Source organism: Triticum aestivum, chromosome 2D (genome assembly GCF_018294505.1).
Source record: "Triticum aestivum cultivar Chinese Spring chromosome 2D, IWGSC CS RefSeq v2.1, whole genome shotgun sequence".
NCBI classification, from domain to species: Eukaryota; Viridiplantae; Streptophyta; class Magnoliopsida; order Poales; family Poaceae; genus Triticum; species Triticum aestivum.
In genome coordinates, this window is record NC_057799.1 from 651643543 (window position 1) to 651650324 (window position 6782).

The 6782-nt window shown below is 48.8% G+C and overlaps 1 pseudogene; it reads right to left on the reverse strand.

Moving 5' to 3' along the window:
- Positions 1 to 1216: 1216 nt before the first annotated feature.
- On the reverse strand, positions 1217 to 2730 carry LOC123050845 (flavonoid O-methyltransferase-like protein Os11g0303600; annotated as a pseudogene).
- Between the last annotated feature and the right edge of the window lie 4052 nt (positions 2731 to 6782).

The following is a 6782-nucleotide window of genomic DNA, read 5'->3' on the forward strand; positions in this document are numbered from 1 at the left end:
TGTACTCCTTCTAATTATAATGAAAACAGTGCCACCGCATTTCGTAAAAAAAGATGTCGCACCATATATCAGTTATAAGAGACGAACAAGAAGATTCTCGGTGATCGCTTTTGTGAAAGCACGAATCGTGTTGTCACGTTTTCGCTTCTCTTAGCACAAGTTCACAATCTTAGGGGGAAACATGTATTGGTACATTTCTTTCACTATTCGTGGAAAACAAAAAAAGATATGTGCGAGCGAGCAAACTGGGAAATGGGGATCAAACATACATACCATGTTTAAAGATCTGTGAACTCTCATGCAGAAGAGAAGAAGTCGAGATTTCTATGGGAGGAGCAGACCAGAACTCTCACGCAGAGATGGCAAAGCAAGCATCCTCCAAACCATACACCAAGTGCTTTGACTGTCACGTCGATGACCAAAGTGGATGTCAACCTCGTCGCCCGCACAACACGAAGCCAAAAGCCCTCAAAGTTGTAGAAACTGTCGGGGCTGCATGCACTACTCCATCGTGCCATGCGCAATCCGCCAACCTCACCTTCCGGGCTGCCGCCCGGGCTGCCGCCCCGACATACAACCGCTTGCCACACATGCGCCACGGTTGGCAAATATGACTAGTAAAAGCCAAATCATGGGTATTCACTCTGAAGATCAAGTCTGACCAAAACTTCAACCAATGTATTCAACAAGGAAATAATGCGAAAACACCATCATTGACATGTACAATCAATTAAAATAAGAACTAGGGTTTTCACCCCCGAAGCTCGATAATGGGTGCTAGAGAAAGCACCCAAAAGGGAAGACCACTTGTGTTGCATCAACCACTTCCATATTTCTTCTATTTCCTACTAGATTTGTCTTCTTTTTTGTTATCATCACTATTGACACCAATGTGATTATTGGTGAACTCTCCCTATTTCAAATCTGGTAACCGGAGACCACCACAACAAGGGAGGACCCACAAATGGGACAAGGTGGGTGGTGTTAGTGTAGGCATATGCAAAAAGTGACATCCCTTTTCCACGATATTACCATGATAAACATATACAAATGCGCTTCCGCTGAACTGTTCGGAAACAAAGTTATACACATAACAGAACAATAAAGCTTAACATCTCATCTTATTGGAACATACAAACATGTCACATACATAACATACAAACATGCCACGTACATACATATGAGTGCATACATGCATACTGGTTCTGAAGTGACTAGCCCCTTGACACTTCATCTGATTTAGGATTTGTACGTAGCTCTTTTCACTGAAGAGTAAGGCACTGCACCCATTATTTCTTATTACACACCACAACTTTATATCGAATGCACTCCAGAAGAGCATTTGTGGTAACATTACGGATAGACCTCAATGACACCTCGAGCTCCAAGTTTCTTGACAATCTTATAATCGCTAAACCCTGCTTTCATAAAGATCATGCTCCACTCATTTTCATTCCGTTGCCGTCCTCTCGTACATAAGAACATGAGCATATCCATTAGCAATTCTGTTTCGGACATTGTCTCCGGAGAAGATCCAAGTACTATGTCTATGACGACGATCACTTTTCCTCCCACTTCTCGGGAAGGAATGGCCTTCTTGCATTGAGCTAGGATATTGATGCAATCTTCGTCACTCCAGAAGTGCAGAACTAGCTGGAATGGACAAAATAACAAACTATTCATAACAGCTCCAGGTCGGTGTCCAAGCTTCAACAAACTACTCATAACAGCTCCAACATTACCGCAGGAATAGGTACTAAAATAGGTAGGCCGGTGACATATATTTATATCTAACATATCACTTAAAAATTTACATTTTAGAGAAAATCATAGGCTAGCGTACTTAAGTACTTATATCCACATTGCAACGCACAGACATTATCTAGTTTCTCGGTATATGCATTGAAAAAATTGGAACGTTTTAGAGAGAATTCACATCATACCTTGAGCATCACGGCTTGAGCTGGTGGGACAGAATGGAACATGTCACCAGCGACATAATTAACAACACCATCACTCGGGGCTTTCTCAATCACCCGTGGAAGGTCCAAAACATTGCACTTGATATGCGGAAGGCCTTGACGATGGCCCTGGCTGTTGTTCCATCACCACCACAACAGTCGGTGAGTGACTGCAGACCATTGAATAGGTCACGGCACTCCCGCAACACCGTGCCGATCCAGTCATTGGCAGCCAAAGCTTCATGGAACAGCTTGTCGGTCTCAGGATCGAGGAGGGCCATGCTCTCCTCGAACTGTGTCGCCCCATGCACATGGTCAAATGGTGGTTGTGCAACGTCCTTCTTGAACCAATCAGCCAGGCCTAAAGTGGCCTCCATGTGATACCGCGAGGTGGCCGCCAGGGGAAAGGCCATCTGCCTAGCCTCACCGTCGACGAGTATGCCATCTACAAGGAGATACGACAGTGGGGTGAGGCCGTAGACTCCGGCCTCGGCGGACGCCAGGACGTCGGACTTTGCCAACAGCCACAGGAGGCGCCCGAGAAACGGCGTCTTGGAAGGTGGAAGGGACAGCGCCGCCATCAGGTCTGGCAACGACGCGGTGCCACCGAGGCGGTGGATCGCGCTAGGGACGCCGAGCTGGATGGCACACCTGACCTGAGTGCCATGGATGTGAGGTAGGAGAGGCTGTGGCGCCACAAGTCAGCCTGCGCCTTGATCAGCTGGGCGTCGGTGGGGGTTGCCGTTGTCTGGGACTGAGCTGCCATGCTTTCTCTACTGATCGCTCTTGTCTCGAGCTGTGTGTAGTGGGTGTAGATTGCTCAGCTTAGCTAGGATGGAGGACTTATATCGTCATGCATTTGTGTTACTGCTAACCAGCAACTAACTTTATTAAATATTTCGCTCGTGGAACATGAGGTGGGACATGCTTATCGCCGGCCGTGTCTTGCGTGCACAGTTGGTAGGAGCACAGCGGGGAGCTGTTTTACTGTTGGAATGAATTAAAGCATGCACAGCGGGGAGCTGTTTTACTGTTGCCGTGCATGCTTTTGGATACGAAGGATATGTCTTGAAGATGAGCGTCATGCGGATAGGATCAATCGATGGACCAAAGATCAATGGCTGTACCACCTCCAGGGCAAAGATCAATCGACGGGATGGCTGTCTAATAAGAGAGGATAGATGTTTAGTCATCATATCCTATTTCTGCTCGTTGTGGCATTTTTTTTCTGAACTTGCTTGTGAATCTAAGTGGAATTACTTACTTACACTACCGGAATCGCACCCTAGCCATGACTAGCCGTCGGGTCAGGCCTATGCCGACGGCCCCCGTCGGCATAGGGCCGTCGGCAAAATATCCGTCGGCGTAGCCAAGATGACCGTCGGCATAGAAAAGCCGTCGGCATAGACCCTATCCCGACGGTGGCCGTACATCTATGCCGACGGCCCTAGCCGTCGGCAACGTCATCGCCTAACGGCGGCCGCCGTCAAGTGCTGCCCAATGGCTTGTCGCCACGTGGCGAGACGCCGTTCAGCATGGGGCACGTCTATGCCAACGGCCTAGCCGTCGCTTAGTTTGAAACTATGCTGACGGCTAGGCTGTCGGCATAGACATGCCATGTGTCAGAAACTGGGCTCTCCTAGGGCACGTCTATGCCGACGGCCTAGCCGTCGGCATAGTTTCAAACTAAGCCGACGGCAAGGCCGTTGGCATAGACGTGCCACGTGTCGGCCATTGGGAGCTCACGCCAGGCCTATGACGGCCAGGCCGTCGGCATAGATTCTGTCCATTTTTTTTTCTTTTTTCTGTTTCTTTTCAGCTCAATTCATTTGAATATATAACAAACAGCATATATAACAAACAGCATATACACAGCATCACACAACAAATTGGCATCGCTAAGAAGCATCGCAAAGCATCACACATATAAGTATCATCACCACAAAGCATATAAGAATCTCACAAACAATAATAAGATAAGAAACATCACAAGCATACAAGTATCATAGCATCGAGAACCGGCACAATGTGCCCGAAACGCTTAAGCGCCAGGACGTCGAGCACCGCGGAGGTCGTCACCGCCAAGACCGCCGAAGCCCAGGTCGTCACTGCTAGCCGCAGCGCTACCGCCAAGACCGCCTCCACGTCCGCCTCCGCCTCCGTCTCCATGGATCGGAGTGGTCAGGCTCCGTGTCTCGGGAGTGTTGCGAAGACCACCTCCAACGTTAGATGCACCTGTTCCCTGGATGTTGAAAAGATATATTAACGGGATATAAGACTGTGTTGAAAGGCATGACATGCTTTGGGTGAATTGATTGGGGATGAACTAACCGGCGAGGGGCCAGCGTTCTGTGCCACAAACTCCTCAAAGGTCAGCAGCACTGGTTGTGCTGGAGGACCCTCTGCTGATGGCCATTGAGGACACCTGCCGGCCGCCATTTCCTGAAAAGCGTGCTGCATCTCGCGATCCCTCTGCTGATGGTATGCATGAAGGCGGTCGTGCCACGCCATGGTCTCCTGGCGTGTGTACTCCATGTAGGCCTACAGTATGACATGATGAGACTCATAAAAGTACTAAATGCGGAAAATAAAGGGAACAATGAAGATAAAAGGGAAAATACTTACAGTTTGCTGCTCCTGAAAGAGGGACAGTGACGGTGCACTGCTCATGCGCGTGCTCGTGCGCTGGCTCAGGGTCGGGTCGATCCGACGGAGCTGTGTGTAGTACATAGACGGAGTGATCACAGCATCGAGAACCGCCTCCCGACCGTGCTCCTTCGGCCCCATGCCCACCACCACCCTTTCGTCCAGATCCGCCGCAATGGGGTCAGGTGTGTCAGGATGTAACGCCAGATACCCATCGGAGTAGGCCTTCTTCCTATGCGCGGTCTTCTTGCCGTAGTACTTGGGCTCGCCAGGCTTGGGGTCCTTCCGCGTATGGGCGATCTCCCACGCCTGCATGTGTGAGAGCGGCCGCTTCAGTTTCTCCTCCTGCACCACCAAACAGAGGTTAGTCATACATAAGAAAGTAATGGTAAATAGAAGAAGAATGTTTAATGGGGTTAGTCATACATTAACTGCCTTGTGGAGATAGTGGTTTCGGTTTCCCTGAGCATGTACTCCCTCCTTCCCTCGGTTAGCCTTGTTTTTGACTCTCATAGCCGCCCAGGCTCCAGCCTCATCACACCAAAGATCCACCAATGCCGCCCAGGACTCGTCTTTTCCATAACACCAATTTGGACACACCTACATAATAAAAGCATAATGGCATGTCAACACGAAACGGTGAAATGTACCACAAGGTAATGAAAGCATAATGAAAGCATAATGAAAAATCTTTTATACTTACCGCCAAGAACTCGTCCCTCTCCAAGGTAATGCCCATCCTCCGCGCTTCTTCCTTGGTCATCTTCACACCAAGATAGTCGTGGTAGTATGTCGAGATGGCCTCATAGCGCACCTCGTACTGCATCTAGCGGGCCTTCTTCTTGCATTGGCGTAGCACGATCTGGTCCGCTCTGCCCCTGTGCTCCGGGAGAACTCGATAGAATTTCTACAATCATGCACGAAACAAGAGGATGGCCTCGAAGACAACACCCCTAAGTCGGTGAGGGTGCGCTCTTTCTGGCCGCGACCCCCTGTAGTGGCTCTCCCCCCACCACCTCGCCCTCTAGGGGCTCTCCCCCCGCCCCCTCCTCCTCTAGGGGCACCTCTCCCTCGACCTCCCTGTGAGGAGTCATCGTCAAGTAGCCGGGGGGGAGGATTACGTGCTCGACCACTCCGACTAGGCAGGCCAACGACCTTGCGTAGGAAACCCACGCCGTCGGCCTTCCCCTTGCCCATGTTCCACGAACCTGCATTGAAAAGAGAATAAGCAATTAGTAAATTAATGAAATGAAGGAAAAGGCATGATAATAAACACATTAATAAAAAGGCATAAAAGGCATATTCCTAAACTATAGAAAAAAAGACTTGACACGTACATCTGCTAGAAACCATATGAATCATCACTGTTGTAACCTCTTTCTCGGTCCGTCTCATCATCACTATCAATCATATCATCTTCGTTGTCTGACGGAGGTGGAGGCTCTTCCTCGTCGTCAGCGTCTAAGTTTAACTTTTCTAGCATAAGTATGTCATTTTCATTGACAATGGTCTCACCATCATTCCGTGCTTCGTCATCGTTTGGATCCACATCATCATCACCCAATGGTCTAGCGTCATCGTTTCTAACCACATCATCATCATCAGGTTGCTCTTGATAGAACACTCCCTCGTATGTCATGGGGTTAATGTTGTAGTAATCGTCTTCATTCGGGTTCGGTAGCTTACCATGTGGCGACACCTTGAACACAACTTCCCAACCCTTTAGGTACTCTTTCTGGCATGGGTAAGGCAGATAATATACTTGTGTAGCTTGGGTAGCCGCAATGAAGAGATCGGCTCCGGCATAGACGGTTGATGGTTTAACTTCGACCAAACCAATGGAAGGCGTATGTTTTACCCCCTCCCGCGGATCGAACCATCGACATTTGAACACGGGCAGACTTAGGGTCTCGCGCCCCTGTTGGAATTTAATCTCGTATATATTTTGTACCCTTCCGTAGTAGTCTACTGAATTTTGACCGGGGGTGTACACTCCGGTATTTATAGTTTTGGGATCAGGCCGGCTGTTCTGGTGATCCTCTGTATGGAAGCGATACCCATTCACATCATACTTTTTACATGTCATGACGGCAGGGTCAAAACCCATGGAAACCCATCTCAATTCATCATCCATAGATATGTTCGGATCTTTTCCCTACAAGTATAATTGAAATT